General features: G+C 41.6%; 1 protein-coding gene across 5 annotated transcripts in view; it reads left to right on the top strand.

The window, feature by feature from the left end:
* Positions 1–19,781, top strand: part of LOC104150279 (tyrosine-protein kinase transmembrane receptor ROR2) — a 151,910-nt gene that overhangs the window by 74,968 nt on the left and 57,161 nt on the right. Inside the window, exon 1 of one of the 5 annotated variants that reach the window (XM_068928302.1) lies at positions 9,534–9,669. The exons of the other annotated variants lie outside the window; for them this stretch is intronic. The gene's annotated coding sequence lies outside the window, so the exon portion shown is untranslated. Of the gene's footprint in view, positions 1–9,533; positions 9,670–19,781 lie in introns of those variants that run through there. 5 annotated transcript variants of the gene reach the window in all.

Here is a 19,781-nt window from a genome sequence, read left to right as displayed (position 1 = left end):
GGGAAACAGCAAAAGCAAGGGAAGGAAAACAGTAGACATTGGAGAGTCTTTCATTGCTTGAGGGGAAACAGGAGAGAGCAGGAAACTTCTGAGAAATAGGTGCGGGTGATAGTTCTCCCCTCCCTTCTTATCTGCCTTGTAGGGATAAAGGTCTATACGAACTCTTCCGCATCTCAGAGTTGCAAAGCTGCAACTTTGTGTGTATATATAGGCATATTTTAAAAGCTGAAGATGTTCAGCATCCAGTGTTGTAAGCATGAGTCATCCCTGTAACCTACCAGATGGGGATTCGTAAATAAGAGATGTGGCCTTCCAGATCTGCAACCTCTACTTCTTTTGTCCTAAGCTGGGAATATTCCCAGCCATTGCACAAATATTTCCAATTATATGTATATCTTCAACCACAGTTCCCTGTCCCGCAGCCTGCTCCTGTATCTTTTATTTCTGGTGGCCAGAAATAAAAGACCCTTTCCCTGGAGTCTGTACAATGTCTCCTGCTGCTGTTAAGGTGATAAACCTGAGCCACACAGCCAAACTTTGGCCCATCCAGAAGGATTTCTTTGTGGCAACTGAACGCTGCTCTTCCCTCCCCTGCAGGAACCTGAGTTCCTCTTTAGCTAATGTCCCCTCTGACGTGCTTTTGGTTAATTCTTCTTTAATTCTGTTAAAATCCCTTTTTCCACCCAAGCCCACTATTGTTGACTGGCACTACAGATTTAATTAAATTACTGTGTCTGGGACAGAACTAATGAGGTATGCTCAGGAAGAAGAGAAAGAACTGGATTAATGGCATGCCAAGGCTGTCTCTCTTCATGTGACTCTAGAGACCTCGCTTTGGCTTCTGAAGACCATTTTTAGTCTATATTTGAGAGGGGTTCTTTGGAAATATTTGCTTAAGTGCATGAGAGTTTAGCCAATTTGTTTGCCTTCAGCTCACCTCCAGAGCTAGCGTAGCACAAGATTCATAATGTTTTGCTAGGTCTTTAGAAAACAAATGAGCAGAAAACTTTGGTTAAAAAAGAACAAAGAGTTAAGAATAATGTTTTTGTTTAGCTAGATGTCTACTTTGTCTATTAAACTGTGGGTCTTTTTAGGCAATCTCTAATGAATCTTCTAAAATTGTTGAATATCAAGGTAAATGTGTTATAACCACCAAGATTCTAGTCTCTATTGATGGAGCATTCTTGAGGTTATAAATGTTAAAGGTTATAACCAGGTAATGGGTAAAGAGAAGACGGTTGTTTAATTTAGATAAAGCTCTGTTTAAGTTATCAAAACATAAAATGAAAGTATAGAGGAGAAGAGACAGAAGAGGCATTGCTGACTCTAGAGCTCCAAGAACCTCAGGCTTGCACCAGCCTGAGCCGTTAAATCCATCCTGTACAACGTCATCATGGCCTGCATGCATCAGCGAAGGGCAGGAGTCAGGGCATGGGTTCATAACCTGGACTATCTCCTCTGCTTCTCTTCAGTGGAACTTAGTCATAAGCAGTATAAATTTTGTATTTTTGTTGGAAAAAAAAATATTTCGCGGTAGCTATATTTATTGCATGTGTTTTAAGTACTGTAGGCACTATGAATTTAAATTCCACCCTTAGTAAGATAGTCTAAGAATTGGATGTAACTAATTACCTGAATTTTTTCCTTTGCTTTTATAATTGTATTAAAAAAAATAGTATTTTACAATTGAAAGTAAAACTTTTGTTGTAAGACTTCACTAAATACTCAATGCTCAGCAGCTGTTGTCAATTCTACAAAAAAAAGAGTTCAGGGATGCTGAATTCTGTTGCAGATCTGGCCTTTAGCTTTTAATCTTCATTTTGTAGTATACACCAAGGGTCAATTTTCGTGTTTATCTCTTAAGAGTATTCTTTGTATAGAGAGAAAGAGAAGGTATTTCTGTTTAACCAGTTAATTTAAAATATCCATTAGATACCTCTAATTGATGGTATTTAGAATCACTTCTACTGAGTTATTATGGATTGCGATTGCACGTTCTGCTCAGATGAAGGAACAAGATAGGTACTATATGTTGCGCTGTACTTACTATTTGATTAATTACTGATCTTTCTTTACCATTCCTTTTTTAAACGTGAACTGTCCCTGTATCATTGTTACTACTATAATTATAATGTTGCTGCTGCATAATTACAATACTGCATGGTTTAACCAGTACTTACCTGCTTGAGAAAACATTGAGAACTGAAGTGTGATGATCCACTGATTGTTAGTCAGACCAGTGTGACATCAGTTGTGGACGCTATCAATTTAAGTCGCGTATGGAGCAGTCCTATGCAGGACAAGGAAGCCACACATTTAAAAAGAAATATGATTAAAAGTGTATTAACTGTTAGAACACGTCACAGATGATGTTTCTATTTCAGTTCAAGAGTGACTTTCCTTGGTTTGTCTGGGGATTGTGGAAGAACAGTTATTGCCACAAAACGCAGGCCGTTTTATCACTGTAAATTGGCTTCAGCTGCCGTATCTGAGCTACAAAGGTTCTGGGATCAAGTCACTATTGCTGTTACTTCTGGCTTGTGTTTGTTTATCTGTTCCATTTAACCGTATTTCTGAAGTGATTGTGTAAGGCCCGTTTCGTCTATACCCAGCTGAAGGTGAATTTGTCCTCCCCATCTGATTTCAGATGTTGCAAGATCCATGTTCCCAGGTACTTCTACTCCTTGCCTCCTTTTTTTCATCTAAGTGGTGTCAATTTCTGTTGTTCTCTGCTGGATGCATAAGAAAAATAATCTGTCTCGTGGTACCAGGAAGGAAAACTGCTGTTGCTACCTCACTCGCACGTGCTAACTTGTGGAAGCCAGGTTCAGTCATACTCTATTTGGTCAGATGTCGTTTCACTTAGTACTGGGTTGTCAGGGCTGTGACCACTGAGGTGGTCTCTCAACTCTTAACATATTCCTGCCAACCCTCTAAAACCTAATGGTGCCGGTAACCACCTTTCCTGGCACCAAGGGTGAACGTGAGTGCAAACCTTTTGCATCAGCTGAGGTTCACGTTATATAAGCTCTGGTAAGCCAGTGTTTTCTGACTTGAAATGCCAGCATGAGGTGGGAGTTGGGTACTTGAGGGCTAGGATTTAGCTTACCATAGTGTCAGTTTTGGAATAAAAGCCATTTGAATTTGCTCAGATTGTATCAAGCTGAAAACAGCTAGCTAACATGGGTGCCGGAAGGAGCCAGCTAGAGACACCACGGAGGTAGGAGTAATCAAGGTGCAACCCTGTGGTGGCACAAATGGGGTTAGGCAGAGCCATTATAAGCGATGGCCTTGAGATGAGCAGAACCGGTGCTTTGCGGCATACAAATTGGCAGAAGCAATGGGAGCAGTGATAAACCAACAGCAGGCAAGAACACACGTACCAGTTTAATCGTGGCAATTTAAGCAAACTAAAGCAATTTAAAATTGTGCCATCATCTCACCTACCTACGTCTTCAGACATAGCTCTGGCTGCCTAGGGGCAGTCGATGCTCTAGTATCCTGTATCAGAGTAGCTGCTGGTCTCTGCAAGAGCCTAAGATAGGAAGATGTGATTGCCAAGAACACGTTTTAGGGTATCTGCGTTGATCTTCAACATGCTGAACATAAACTTGAGGGGACCTTTGCACTGGGTTCTGTGTTAGCACAGATCTCATATATTCACGTGCCTCTGTCACATATAGGAGATTTTGTTAACTGGCCTAGTCATGGGAGTGTCCAGAGCAGAACCTCACTGCAGAGGGAGAGGAGGTCCCTTGGAGATGATGATCTTCTCCTGTGACCTATCTGGATCACTGCAGGGCCAGCCTTGGCACATAATGGCCAGTTTCCTCTTCGTAGCTAGATTCTCCATCTGGTGAGCCTTGAGCCCACAGAGGGCCAAAGCGTAGACCATCCAGTCCATGTACAGGAACACAAAGGGAAGGATGGGGCTGAGGGGAAGACTGGCTCGATGGGGGCAGGCGAGCAGCCAGACTCCGCAGGGAGCAGCGCTCAGATCTGTGCCATGTTCTTCCATTCTTTCATCCCATGTCCCAAATAAAAGTTCTACCCATGACCGATATCCTGCTATTGTGGAGGTTAATGTGGGACATCTTGCAAAATGCCTCCTCCTGGGAATGGCCAGGGCTGCATGCAGTGCGTGCTAGGGTCACATAGTATTGCTGGGAGGGAATGGCTTGAAAAGCTGAAATACTGATTAAAAGGAGAGGGTTCTTGCTGTGGTACTGCATGGTCTTCATATAGCCAGCTGTGCCTTGGATTTCCTCTTTTGCTAATCCTGCGAGCAAGTAGGTGGGCCACAGAGGTGACTGCCCGCTGACAACCAGAATGTCTGCAGGGAGACCATGCGCTGCCGAAGCTAGTGGTGGGCATGTATTCAGGTATCTGCTATATAAAACCTGATCCTTTGTTTTCTGCATTATCAGATAAGCTGTCTGAATACATTTTCTTCACTTGAATGGTAATGAAAACTTTATATTAAAAAAGATTTTGAAGGTGTTTGGTGGAGCTGATGAGACTTTAAATGAATTGTGTAATATCACATGCTCTATGCAGTGGTCAGATCAAAAGTGTCAACAAAACTTCTTATGAAATATATGCCAGTGAGCATTGCAACAGGAAAATAGATTAGAATTCAATATCAAGCAGAATAAGCTAGGAAAGCAATCTTAGAAAAGAGAAACTTGATTAAGTTTATAATGTAATGGGGAAAAAAACCCACAGTAGTGCTGTGTTTTTATTTGAGAATGACTAAGTTGTATCACAGTCTGCCTTTTCCATTGTTAAAGAATTTATATTTCTGCTTAAATGATGGCACTGCCTGGTTGAAACCAGTCCAGGCCTTTGGACTGGAATCAGGGACACATCAAGTTATCTGAGCCAGTGTTGCAAGTTTTTTAGTAATTACAAAGCTGACAAAGCTAGTTCTGCCTGTGGTGGTTGTGGTGGTTGCCTGGGTATTCAGATGGTGAAATATAGATAACATTGATTTACTTCTTTGCTTTCCACAAAGGTATCCTTAATACATTTATTAGTGTTGTTTAATATCAAATTCTTTGAATCTGGAGTGTTAGCTATACCGGATGCTAAGGCTAGACCAGTGGTTTGAGTTGGTCTGACTTCATTTGTGCAACTCGGCTACTGCAGAAAACACCTCCTTGTAGTCTAAATGGGCCCTTTCAACTACCTGCTCATTCCCCTCTGGCAGGAAACTGTAGATAAGTTCATAGCATCAAATGGCTTAATTATGCCTGCCCTTCAAAAACTTGACAGTCTTTTCACTGTACAATTTCAGTAATTATGGAAGTGTTGATATATATCAAAGGGGTGATTAGGCTCCCAGCCCTAAGACTTTAAAAAAAAAAAAAAAAAAGACATTCTGTGGCCTCAGATGAGGTAGATTACTGCCTCCCTCGTCCTTTTTGCTGATACATTTTGATTTTTTTGGCATTTCCTCCATCCTTTCTCATAGAGACAAAATGCTCCGCTATTTAAAGGTGGAGGGCAAATATTGCTTCCATGGCACCAGGAGGGGAAGAAATTTGTTTCAAAACAGAACGAAGCCCTTTTTAATTTTTTTTTCCAGATAATGGGGAGTGGAGAGGTAAACTAGCAATTCCCGCTGTCAGCTTTTTAGATCTCTTATATCTAGCACTTTGATTTTATCAAATGAAGAAAATGAAACGTTGTACTCTCTTCCCAACAGAAGCAATCACTGCTCTGCCTCAGGACTTCCTCCTACTGCTATGCAAAGCAAGAAACCTGAAACGCTTTTAGCAGAGGGGCTAGGCTGTTTCCAAGGATTGCAACTGGCTAGTCTTTCCTCCAGGTTGTAGGCAAAGATGATCACGGCAGCTGAATTTAAAGTAATGTAAGTGCCTTTAACTGTAACTTAACCTAGAAAATGGGAAAACCTTTGGTTTTCTTCTGTTCATTTTTTTTCTCCTTAGGGAAAGATTGGTTTTCTTAGATAATAATTAAAACACTGAAGTTGCCTCAGTACATTACTGGTATCTCTTTTTGCAAACTGGGGCAATGCACTTTGGCAGTAGTGTAGCTTAACACACATTGATCCATTTTTCTCATTTAGCACAAAATTTAAAAAGTGTTAGCCTAAAAGGTGGACCATTTATTACCTCTGGTTTATGCTGTTTGGGCACAACAGCCATAGTAAAACAAAATCTATCTTTAACATGCATATGGAAGAGGAAATAACTTTCTGAAAGTATGTTTTTAATTTGAAACATACTAACTTAGTAAATACAATATTATCTGTAGTAGTGAATTGAACTGATTGTTTCTCTTTACCATGGGCTTCAGGATTTTAAAACTGGATCTCAGCCTCTCACCTCATTTTTATTCATGGGTTGTAAGAGGAAAATAAGGTTTCCTGCCTTTTAAAATCCCAGTTGGTTTTTCAGCTTTGAATGAAGTAGTTGAAATTTGAAATGAAGCAAATATTCTCTATGCACCTGCGGAATAGTCTGCTCCTGTCAAAAACTGGTTTAGCGTTTCAGCGTATTCTGGCTCCAGCTGCTTTGTCTTTGGCTTCTGCATTTTCAGAGATCTGGCTTTTCTTTAACACTTCAAATACTACTGAATATTTTTGTGGTTTGAATTAGCTGCTTACTAGATTATTTCACAGGATGTCATAATTTCGTATTTAATTGTAAATGGATTGTTTTAAAAGAAAGCATCTCTAAATAAACCAAGATCCAGAAGCTAGTTATTTTTTAAGTTCTCCCACTTTTATCCACCCTGCGCAGATCCATGCAGAGATCTGGAAGCATGGCTATCTGAGGAAAGCAAATTTGATAGAAAGTACAGATACATTTTTCCCATTTCACTGAACAGTTTTGCGTGCCGCTTGAAAAGCAGACAGTTGGCAGGGGGGTGATGTGTTTTCATTGTGTTGACCGACCTTTTATACACATTAATTTTTTGTCCAAGTGTTAAAATAGGAGCTTGAGTTCGAACTACCCTGCGACCAATGTCTGCCTTGTCGGATTTTTTCACTCTGCCCGGAGCTGTACACACGCTGCATTTTTGCCCCACAACCTGATCTGAAGCTGACCTGTCTGTTCGATGAATACGTGATCTAGGGCGTGCGCCCAAATAGAAGATTTCTGCCCTGTCAGGCAGCGCAGGTGTTGTTGTTTCGTGGCCAAACGCAAGGGAAGCCCCCGGCCGCGAGGCAGATGCTGTAGTGCAGAATTGTGCCTCTCACTGGTGACAAACTGACTTTAACGTTAGGCATCTTTACAGCCTGTTAAGCGAGGGATGGCAGGCTTCGTTTTGTTCTGCAAAGTAATTCCAGCTTCGTGTAATCCTTCTTCCTTCTTTCACAGTGTATTTTTGAAAGCGTTTTTCTCCCTTGATCCGGAGCATAGAAAACTTTTAAGGTCTGCATTGCTAGGTAGAGTTTTTGTATGTTTATGACTTCTATCACATAATTTTTCTTTTAAACTGTGTGTTTGTATAGAGGCGAGCTGGAAAATTGAGTGTTTCTAGAAGGCTGCCTGACAATCAAGGTAATGTCATATTTTCCAGCAAGAATACCAGATCTATGTTGTGTGTGATTTAACCAGCAGTTCCTGCATGCAGAACAGTGTTCACTTTGTTTATTGGAGGATTACTGAAAATCCTATAATTCATCACTAGTCTGTCAGAAGCAAGTTTTGGCTGATTTAGTGCCTCATTCTGAATTGAAATGTACATATTTTACCTTAAACGTTGAGTGTTCTGTTTCAAGTCCTACCTTCTAGCTTTGTGTAGAATACAAATAGCCTTAGTATATTTTTGTAAAATGACAAACCTTATTAATGATAGAAAATGCTTTGAGGCGTGTTGCTACCAGGATAAAACGTACTACTTGCTTATTATAAAGCTGTTCTTCAAAAGAAAATAACGTTCTGGACTATATGGTTATTATAATGAGTGATGAGGGACTGTAGTACTTTTTCACATACACACTAGCATGTGTAATATTGGAGATCTGGAGTGGTCGATTTAAAGAGAAGAATAAATGCCTGTATTTAATATCCTATTTCTTACATCAGTCACACAACTCTTGCTAGGCAGTAAGCATAGGCTGCTAAGAATCTGGCGTTTGAAATACTTGCTTCCTTAAAAACCTCTTGGCTCTGCTTGCTCTCTGCTGGCACTTATTTTCTTTAGTTGTGTAGTATAAGCAAGAAGATGAACGTTTGTGGGCTACTGGTATGGCTGTTTTATCCAGAGTTATTCTTTCATTTTCCATAGCAGGAGAAGCTCCGTTATTCTGAGTGTGGAGCAGTTGAGTTGCCATAGGTGTTTTAAACTTGTGGGTTATTTCTGTTTCATGCTGGCACAAATACCTAGGCACTCTTTTTGACTAGAACATAAATTGTTGTATGTACAGATTCCATTTGCTTATGACAAAGGCAAAGAGATCAGGTATAAACCATTTCCACTTTTTCCTTTCTCTGTTTCGGGGTCCTCTTGCTGTCCGTTTACCCTCCTAATCAGGAACTGAGGGATGCTTTAGATACGCTCATGTTTCCTCACGTTACTAGCAGGAATTTGAATGACTTTACAAAACTAGATGGCAAGCTGCTCGTTCAAAACCTGTGGTTTTTTGAAATAGCTTAGCCTGGCTAACCACTTCAACAAAAGATGAGTTGCAGCTTACCACCTTTTCTGGTTATTAATTGATAAATTTAACATCTCCAGAAAGGGATTATCCATCTAATGTTTAATTATTCTTGTAGTTAACAAGTATTTTACCCAAATATCTGTCATTCCTGGCTGTAAATTAAGCTATTAATGTTTTCTTCTAAAAATAAATCTATTGCAATTGCTCATGCAGAATCAGTCTTTTCAACCTGCGGTAGAAAAGTAAAGCAAAGCAGCACTTCAAATTAGGAAATGTCCTTGAGCAAAGTGGTTGTGTACTTGATGATGTATATCGTATCGATCAAATGCTTTCAGGTTGGAACCACCAAACTTTATTTCAAATGTCACAGATTATTCCACTCTAACTTTTTTTCTTAAATCTTCTAAAGACCTTTCCAAGAGTCTTGTGTTCCTTTAACCTTCCCTTCTCTGATCCGTGAGAGTGAGGTTAGAGTAGTTCAGGCTGCACAAGCCAAAACTGGATGCTTAGGTGATGTGATTGAAGGAGATAGACCAGGCTTAAATTAATCAACTGAGTAGATACTTAGCTGAGCACTTCATTCACCAGCTTGCTTGCGGCTGCCTCTGCAGGGGGACCTTTGCATCCTAACACCCCCAATCTGCCCCCTCCAGCACCCAAGCATCCCCTATTGCCTCCCTCTGTGCCCATACCTCTATGTCTGTGTTTTTCTCCTACAGCATCATGCACTCCCTCCCTATCCCTTGGCTCCTCCTTCCCTTCTGAAGACCTCTCCAAACCTCCTCAGGTCCCCTGCCTCCCCTTCACCCTCCTGCCTTTCTTTTAATTCCTCTCGATATGGAAGTCCTCCTATTTTTCTTTTGCATTTGATTGGGTTCGCCAGAGCAAAGTTGTGGCACGTGTGGCTCGGCAAGGGCATAGCTGATCCGGCACAAGAGGTCCACATCCACCCTTCCTGGCTCACCAGCTGGCAGTCAGAAGACCTGCAGGTTGTGAGTGCCTTGGGCCAAACAGCAGTCTTCCTCTCAAACGTGGTAAGGCAGGATTTTAGCTTTGTGGGCCACATATGTTGTAAGTCTGAGATGTGTCCGTTTACTTAATGAAGAAACAGTGAATGACAGAAGGGATTAAAAAAAAAAAAAACAAGAAAAACCCCGCACCTTCTGTTACCCAGAATACTAGATATCGTTTGCTTCATGGTTGTGTGTGCTTCCTGTATTTTTCTGGTGCAAAGTGTCCTGAAAAAGATTAACCAGATTGCAGGTATCGTCCTTGTCTTGTTCTGGTTGTGCAAGTCTTCCTCCGCGTTGCCTGCTTCCCCCCTTCCTCCACACCTCCTTTCCTTCGCTTCCGCAGCAGCAGATGTATTGTCCCAGGGGCTGCTCCTGTGTAAGCGGGCGTTAAGAGTGCTGTTCTGATGTCGTGGCTCATTAAAGGAAATGGAAATCCCATCTCTCTGAGGTCATAAACACTCACCTTTGTGCCGGGTACGTGGTCACTACCGGTGTTTTCGTGTGAAATCCCTGACTTCTTTCTTAAGAGGCTTTTGAAGTCTGAGACGTGAGATGCAAATTGTTGTTTTATCAGCTTTTTGAATAAGCTTTCAAGAAATCACTTACATTCCTACATTTTGGGGTTTCTCTTAAGAGATAAATTCCTAAAAGATGTTGGGAGAAGGGAACTGGAGGGAGGAGAGCATCCGAATTAAAATTTAGTGTATGTGCCTATGCAGGCACATACAGTGTATACCCACGTACGTTAACGCTCTCTTTGCAGCATAATATGGACTACGTGTTGCTCGTACAAAGCCCTGGCTTCCACTTACCTGCAAAGCACGATCGATTCTGTTAACGCTGTCAGCCTCGACAGGAAGCGCGCGCTCAAAAGGCTAGAGATGAAAAGACGCGCAAGTTCCAGCTACTTCTGTGGACTCAGTGAGTCGGGGACTCGGGCGATTCGCCGCGTTCCCAGTGCTCCCAGTTTGAAAAGGTTCAGCCACTTCTATTTGTGAGCGCTTGCAGAACGCCAGCCTTGGTTTTAAGTTCAGGTAGGGGATTGTTTAGGGGGTAGGTAATAACTCTTCCCTAACGCGTTTCTCCGGAGCTGCTTTTTACACCTGGGCAAAGCTACACCTTTTTCAAAATGAACGCAGACTTGAAAATGTAGCAATGTCGTCTTATAGGTTTAACAATGTTAAGATTTAACAGTGAAGCAACATGACTAATAGAGGTGAGAAATAACTTAATCCACATAGTTTGCTTGCTAAAACCATTGCAAAACATTTTAGAGAAAAATGCTGTACTATTATGACTGTGAAAATTTGAGTCAACTTATTATGGTTGCTGAAACTTGATTTTCTTCAAATACGTAAAATACACAGCCTATCTCTGCACAAATGTGCAATTCCTAAAACAACCCTGTTACTGTTTAAACAGCTAGTATAAATAATGAACCACTCCATTACCAAGAATATAAATAAATGCAGACAAGTAAGAGTTCTCTAGAGCTGAAAGTTTAGGTTATGCAAAAACTTCGACAGCTGTAATTTGTAGGTCCTTGTAGACTGAGGGGTGTGAGTGATGTAAACTCGAGAAAGCCGACATTTAATGTATGTCTATTTTGTCATTTTGCCAAAAGGCAGTCTTTCGCTGTGTACAAATTTTGAATAGGGCAACATCTGGCAGAAAAAATTCCACAAAATGCATTAAGCTGTGCAGTGCTGTAAACAGAGCATAGTGCTGTCCTACATTATGAGCGATGAGTCAACATTTTAGAGAAGTCCGGTCATAAACATCTTTTCTCTGGGTAAAACTAACAAAGCAGAGAAGTAGGAAAGCAACCATTATTCGTTAAGATGTATTGCTTCACATGTTAAGCTTTAAAGTTAATTGAATATTAAAAGCTGGTCAAGTCAGAAGCGCGTTTGTAATTGGAGCTTAATCTAAAAACGTTCATTCTTACGCTTAGCCAGTTGAAGAGACATAAGATTTTCAAATCCGAGTCTTTAAATCCCCATGTTTGAGGACCTAAATGGAAGTGGCTCGGCACCATCCTAAAGCAACCACGCACCTGTAACTCCAGCGGACCCCCGCGGAAAATGGCTTAACCAGCACCTCAGCGACTGAGTCCATTTCTGCTGAGCACTTAACTTTTTAAGACCTGACTTTAAGCACACACATTTAAATATTTTTACCAGGGTTAGTGCAAGCCTGTTGGCTGAGCTCGTTAAAGTGAAAACATGGGGAAAGTTAAGAACTTTCCTTTGGGGGAGAGAGGGAGGGAGCGAGAGCGCCTTGTGAGTGCGCCAAGGTGAAATGTGTCCTTGGTTCAGGGAATTTTTTATATAAACAGAGAATGGTTCATACTTTATGGCTCTTGTCCAGAATATTTACAGAAACACCGTAGTCTATACTGTCAGTTAGTCTGAGATGATGACCACACAAGTAATCATAAACGGCCCATGCGGTACTACGTTAGCGAGGGGAGATGCAGAGTTAAGGCATGGTGCTGGTCTTAGCTGCGTGATTTGAAACGCTAACAGTGAGGATCTCCATTAGTTCACAGGATTTTTTTTTTTTTCCTCCGTAGATGTGCTAACTTTTTGTTAAACGGCCTATTTTGATCAGCCTGCTGAAGCTTCACTTCTGTTTATTTTAATGCGACAGTAATGTTCTTCACTCCAAGCAACTCTGCTGTTTCTGAACAGACTCTCCGCTCAAGTTTGCAGGGACAGGGGCTTTCACTCGGGCATTCAACCCCCTAGAAAAAGACAACTAAGCGGGTAAATGGAAATAAGAAGCTCCTAGTAATGATTCAGGCGGTATCAGGGATTTAGCAAGTACTTCTGGGATGCCGAGTAGCAACTCCAGAGGTGCCTTGAATGAGGATGCAGTGTTGCTGTCCCCTTCGATAATCCGTACCCAAGAGATGCAAGACTTGCGGCATGCACAGAAGAGGAAAAAATTGGCTAATAGGGTTCCTCCCCGCCCCCGCCCCCCTTTTACATCTTCCCCTTAGAGGCTTTCTGGACGGTCTATAGGGGAAGCATAGCTAGGGGTGGAGGGGGCCGAGCGGTTCCCCCCTCCCGCCGCTGCGGCTCCGGGGCGGCTGGCGCAGGAAGGCGGTGGGGGCCGCCCACACCAGGCTGTCTGCCCGTCGCTGTTGGGCTTCAGCCCGTGCTCGGGGCTCGAATTGTGACGGCTGTTTTTCCCCTTGTCCTGCCTGGCTCGTGCGCTCCCAGGCTTTGCTCGGAAACGTTACCTAAGACGGGTGTGCCTACAGTGTTTTGGCTATTCGGATTTCTTAATCATTTCTGTGCGGAATAACGTCCAATTGTTGGGAGTCTTTGGGACAACACAATGACCTCAGCTGTAGCTAGGGGGCCAGAGGCACAAACAGGAGCTAAAGCATTTTTGTTATCTGGATTGAAATCAAGACTTTAAAAAAAAAAAAAGAGGTGAAAGAATGACAGAGGCAAGAATTACTGCACCAGATTGTCCTGACAAGCTTCAGCCTGGGGTGAATGGATATACTCTGGTTAACGCCTCCGTTCTGCTCCCCACGAAGAAAAGACAAAAGTTTGTAACGAAAAAGATTAAACCCTCTCTTAACTGTAGCAAATGCTTTATGCTAGCTTAATATCAAAAGGCACGTTTTCAAATGCTCGGGACGTGCTATTTGTAAACGATTACATCTTAGTGACATCCAGCATACAGTGTATGAAAGAATATAAATACAAGTGCTTTTCTGAAGTTGTCTTATTTTGAATGTTTTGCTAGGTGGATATGAATTTTTTGAACTACTTTACAGTACAAAGTGCTTCTCACTTGAACAACTAAGGCTGGACTTTCATCTTCCATCTTAAAGACTTACTTCTGTAGGCCCCTGACACAGTGTAGACCAAAGAGTTAACGCATAAGTTTTTGACACAAGCTTCTTTGTTTCTGTGCCTGAGCTCTGTAATCTTCTTCATTTCTCAGTTATGCACAATGTTTTAGCCTTTAAAAGGTTTCCCATAATTAAAACATCTGAGTGTAGTTGGCAAATTGCAGCATTTAATTCTAATGCTACTAAAAAGACTGAAATAATGCTGAATTGAATAATTCCATTCTTATTAGTATTGAATTACAGCTTACTCTGCAGACATTCTCTGAGCAAGTCTTAATTTTGGTCAGCTGTATTTATACACTAATTGACTGAAATGGGATGAGTAGTAACCATAGCCTTCGATCCCGCTGCTGTTTGCCAACCTGTGGTTGTTCTCCCACAGTTCTTGCTCTTGCCTAACCTTGGTTAGAAATTTAGTGAAGGGGACTTTCAACCTATATGACAGGCTTCGCCGTATTTTCTGGTACTCTCTTTGGCTTTACTGCACCTAAAGAGTTTCTCCTGAATGTTCAATAACTGGAACGTGGGAAAGCCACAGAAATTGAATCATCCTTGGACCCAGACCTGCGACAAAAATTTTTGGTCGATATACCTGATTAGGCACACTTTTGTAGTGATCTGACATAACTAGGTCTTATATTAACCTAACTGGTAGACTAATTATAGCTGATACGGTAGCACCCTGATGCTGGTGTTGAGTGTTAGTTTCTTTATTTCATAGGCAAAATACATCTGGTTATTGATTTGCTTGTTATCCTCACACTGCAGATCTATTGAAAGCACTGTATGAAATCTCTTTCTGAAAATAAAAGTATGGACATCAGAATGCAATAAATCAGAATGTGATCTAGCATGGTGTGCTAACTAAAGCAGCAATGGACTATTGCACAAGTTAAATTTTCACATAAATTATGAGTCCACTAAGAATTACCGTTTTATGACTCAGGCCAATAAGGTCACTTGAAATCTGCTTAAAAGCCTTGCTACAGTAACATAATACAGTGTATATGTTGCCTCTTTTGTTTATGGAGTAATTTCATAAAGTCCTGCCAAGCCCAGTGACTGAAAGTCTGTTGTGGCCTTTGTGCCATGAAAAGTAATTGGTAGAAAGGTAGAGCTGGATTATGATAAGGGAATTCAATCCTTCTGTGATCGCTAAAGGTTGAGTTGCTGTGCTGTGGTGAGGATAGGTATTTCTCAAAGCTGGCTTTTGCAGTCTATGAATCTCCTGCTTTGTCATTATTATTTCATTTTACTTTTGCCATTTTGTAGACCTTTTCCGGGAAGGGGATTTATGCCAATTAAGGACTCAATCTGTTATTGTTCTCAGACTACTACTAGTAGTTTTGAGCATGCAAGAATTGCAGTGCCAGGTACTTCAGACCTCTGTTATGCATCAGTTGTGAGATTTAGATCTTTTTTCAGGTTTGAGGGGCGAGAGCTTGAATTTTTGTGTAGTTATTTTTGTGTGGAAGAGGAAAAAAAAGAGAAAAGAATACATAAATGAAGTACAGCTGGTTTTGTTTCCTCTATACACAAATTAATTTTGGTTCTGTTCATTTATTTTCTTCAAATTGGTATGTCATGTTCGTGTGTTCCAGTTTACCACTGCTTCCCTCTGTTACCAAGTTTGGCTTGTGTTACGTCAGTGAGCCAAGCATAAGGAGAAAATGGAGTTCATTTACCTTTCATTATAACTAGGGTTTTCCTGCAGTACAGAATACAGAATATATTTCACATATTTCCTGCAAGATAGCATACAGAATATTTTCTTTTTTTGAAGAATAACATCATTTACTGCCATGTTTTCCTAAGTAAGAGAGATTGAGTTGCACAGGAGAAAATGCAAATAATATATTTTCATTTTAAGAACAGACCGACTGAAATTAAATACTTTAAAAATATGTTTCAAATGTGACTTTCATTATCTTAGTAGTTACCATAATAGGTTCTTCTACTGATATTTTTCTTCTGACAACTCCTACTAGCAAAAAATGACGTCTCAGACATGCTGCATAGCCAGAAGATACTAATGGACAGACAGGTAATTGAGCAGAGCACTTAATAAGCTATTATACATCCAGTGCTTACTTTATCAAGCCAGTGAAGTTAGGAATTTCAGATTAATATATACAAAACACAATACAGAGACAGAGCAGAGAAGAACACACTAGCAAAGACTGACAAGGTTGAGGGCAATATATCCATGTGCTGGCTTTCTGGGTCATAGTAGTTTTAAATATTTGAGAAGCCATTCCAAGAGTAATACAGACTTCTTTGTTTTGTGTTAGATCTTCGACCAGATCTTATCTACGTTCATAGTGCTGGACTGTAAATCACTGAGTCTCTTTCATGTTAGCTGCCTTGTAGAAAATCTAAGAGGCAGCGCATAGCGGAAGGTCCAGAGAAGCTTTTCCCTGGTGCATTCTTAATTTGATATCTAGTGATAGAAAGTGCAGGGCCTACAAATAGGCACTCCGGTCTTTTCGAAGGTGCGTTTCTTTAACTGTCTGTTAGGCCGCTGATGTGTTAGGTTATGGTTACCATGTTGCTTGATGCTTAGAATAGAATTTCCCAAGTATTTTCCCAAAGGATGCAGGTAACATACCAGGAAAATGAACTTTCCGACCTTAGTACCACAGTATCAGTGACCTAATGCAGGCACTCTCTGTTCCTCTCTGAATAGAAGGATTTTAAAAATTGGCTCTAGTTGAATATTGTTACAGGAAAATGTAAAAATTCTCATATATACCCAAAGAGTGAGAAGGAAACAGCTGGGTGCTCACAGAAGCAAATGTTGGAAATAAAAGGCGTTTTTTTTAAAGATAATTGCTGAGAAATTCATGCCTAATAGAACTAGAGAAAAAAATTTCTGTTTCCACAGTTACAAAACTGCTGGCTAACATAATAAACCTTCCTTGTCATCTATGCCATGATGGGTCCCCTCTGACCACATTATTGACGGCATCTCTGTGAACGCTAGCAAGAATACCTAGCGGTTGCTAATTTTTACGGTAGTCTTCTGCGATGCAAATTTTTTTTTTTACTAGAAGTAAGGCTGAGCCCCCAAGCAATCATCAAATGACTATTTCTAGCTCTGTGAAGCCGTGGCAGGTTGAGCTGAAGTGTGACCAGGCATATTTCATAACAGGAAGCCTATGTTTTTGATGCTGGCTTCGTATTAATGTTGGCTAGTACCAGCAGCAAAATGGTCAGATGTGGGAGAAGAAATGCACTCTGCTTTGAAGTCATCTCGCCAGCTGACTGTCTCACGCTGTCATGAGTTTCCCTCTGTGGCACCACTTGCCAGGGCATGCTGCTCTCCCTGCAAAGACTCAGCTCCTTTTGATCTCGACTGAGCCCCGGCTCCGCGTGTGCCAAGCCTGGGCCGCCGTCACGTCCGATTCTGGTGGTTCCCTCACTGATTCAGCCGCTCTGCCAAATGCTGCCGGTCGCAGCCAGTGCCGATAACTACGTGACGGACTCGGTGCCTGCCAGACCTAGGTGGACTTAGATAGCACAAAGTGGCCTGGTTATACGTGATCACAAGGATGGAAAGATGCGGTTGTACTTTTTAATGCCCGGAAAACCAGTTATCTCGTTTTCTGACATCTGTTTCCCAAGAAGGCACTGTAGCTAGCTAAACGTCTCTGCTAGATGGATATTAGTAGTAGTTTAGGCTAAGTAGGAGCATTTGCAGTTAAAACGTAGCCTGTGAAGCTTAGTAGGTCTTTCCTTGGCACAATAGGTGCCAACAATGTGTGCGCTGTGCCTATGTACATCACGCAAAAGGGCTGCTGTGCTGAAGCTTCGTCACCAACAGAAGTCTTGGCACGGCCTACAGGTTCTTAAAATGGTCCATTAATGTTATTCCCTGTTATAATGGCTGCTGTACTGGCTGCATGTAAAGACGTGTCTCTGATTCTGCGTGCTTTCCCGCTTATAGAGTTAGCAGTCTGTTGCTTTGCTTTGGAGCTAATGCCGTTTTCCAGTCGTCCACAGGTAACGTGAAGGAAGGCAACTGCTTATACACTTGGAACAATTTATTTGGCAATTGCTCATGCTTGTTACAAAAAGTTCACGTGTGAGGACGTTTAGATTGTCATGGTTGGCTTTTGCTTGCAAAATTTGATGGTAATGTATAACACAAGAAAGTAATACCTGTGCAAATATTTGCTTAAGGATAATGAAAACCACAGCTGTCCATTTTGATTAAGTAAACAGTGGTTGCAAGGGAACGTATCAAGTACAAAAGTAACATTTGGATCTGTGCAGAGTACCTGCTCTGTATATTTTGAAACCTTCAATTGTAATGAAATGCCTTAAAATAGAATACATATTTTTTCCTAATCTGAATTCTCACTGTAAGGAGGAATATTCTTCTTCCCTAAAACACGGTCTCTCGCCAGTGCCAAAGCTGAGGGAAGCGCGTTCCAAGTCAGAAGCGTGAGGAGTAATGGGCAGCGTGCTCAGCAGTTGCTTGGAGGAGCCGTCAGCTTTGGTGTCCTCCCTGCTTTAGGAGTGGAACCAATCAATTTTCCAGCAGTAAATATCGGTGGTTGCCCGCAGCTTGTTCCACTCCTGTACACGATGACACCTGGAACAGTTTATTCACAGGCGAGAGCTTTTTTGTTGCCCTTGTTAAAAATAAGAGGCTCTCACTTGAGGCGTGGGGCTTTTTTTGAGGACGTGCCTCGGAAATCTCAACTATGTTCGTCTGCGACTTTCAAACAAGATTTGTTCAATATATGGGTAAGAGTGTAGGTGGTGGCTCAGCTCCATGTGTTGACCCTGGTATCTAAAAGTAGGCTGTGCTGTTCCTAGCTTAGATGTCACGGAGAGAGACGTTTTATAGTCCCATTTTCATGGTGCAGCAGCAGAACTGACCCATGTGATCATCCAGAAACGATGGTAGCCCTACCAGTCACGACAAGTAAGTAGGAAAGCTGTAAGTTTGTAAAACAGGAGTTTTACACACGCAAGATTCAGAGCTTTCCAGTGGGAGAACGCTAGTTTTAAAATGACGTTCTGCATTTTGCATGACCGTGGTGTCTAGGATTTGTTAAAATGGCAGAGCGGCCGTGGCCTGAAGCGCTGCTGTTGGAGCTAACTCATAGTAAAGTGATTATGGCGATTAGCACCAGTTACAATTGTTAAGCTGGATGATAACAAAAGATATTGGGAGCTCAGGACGTCCCTGGCTGGCCTGGGGGAAAATGCAGCAGTTTGGTGCCAAGCACCAGGTGCTTTGGAGCTGCCCGCTGGTGGGTGCCACGGCTGTGCTGGGTGCTGCTGCTGTGCTGGGCGCTCCTGTGTGTCTTTGTGGCCTTCAAAATGACCACGTTGGGCTAGTGTCAGTGGGACGGTGTCCGGGTTTGCGCTTAGCTGCTATGCTATCCACCCGCCAGAGGCTGCGTGGATTTACTTTTGGAAGCACCCTGGCCATTCTGTTTTGTGCCTTGGGGCTCTCCTCCTTTTTAATTACTATTTTTAAGGAAAGAGCAAACATCTGATATGCCATCTCTTCTCATGCAGGGAAGTGTTGCTTGGCTCTGTTAATTAAAAATAAATAAAGAAGAACAACTACGTCAAAGAGGTCAATTTAGGCAGTGGAGCTAATTTTTTTTTTTCTCCTGCACCAGTTAAGGTAGTTTCAATAACAGGAGAAGGAGAAATGGGAGTTTCTTTTAAGGTAGGCAGCCTCTTCTACTTTATGCACTCAGTTACAGTCAAACAGATTCTGCAATAGAGAAAAAAGATCTAGGTCCCATCTAGACCAGGTGAGCAGCATGTTAGCAGAAGTATTTCGTGTTTTAGATGCTCTAAAGTGGAGAGTATAAATGAATAATTCCACTCCATGAAAGTCTGGAAAGAAATAGTAAAACAAATCAATCAATCTTCTTTTAAAATTGTAATTAAAATAACTGGATTGTGCTCTTCAAGCATTAAAATGTAGACCAGCTCTTTATTTCCTATAAATCCTGGAATCCCTCCTTGTCTTCATTCCCCCCCCTTTTCTACACATGCACACGCGCACACACGTGACAACGTTTAGGTTGTTGATGGCTGAGCAAGCACTCACAGTGATCCCGTGTGCCGTGCTCGGACGCAGACCGACCCCCTCTATACTTGCTCCTTGGCCATCAGCGCAAGTTGAACTGTTAGTAGGAGGTGGAGAGAAATTCCTCTTTTTTTTTTTTTTGAGCACATAGGCCATAAATAATTACTAGGTATAAAGAGGGCTTTCACTAGAAAATTA

Source organism: Struthio camelus, chromosome Z, assembly GCF_040807025.1.
Source record: "Struthio camelus isolate bStrCam1 chromosome Z, bStrCam1.hap1, whole genome shotgun sequence".
NCBI lineage: Eukaryota > Metazoa > Chordata > Aves > Struthioniformes > Struthionidae > Struthio > Struthio camelus.
Note: the sequence above shows the minus strand (reverse complement) of the source record. Positions and strands in the feature narration are given on the sequence as shown.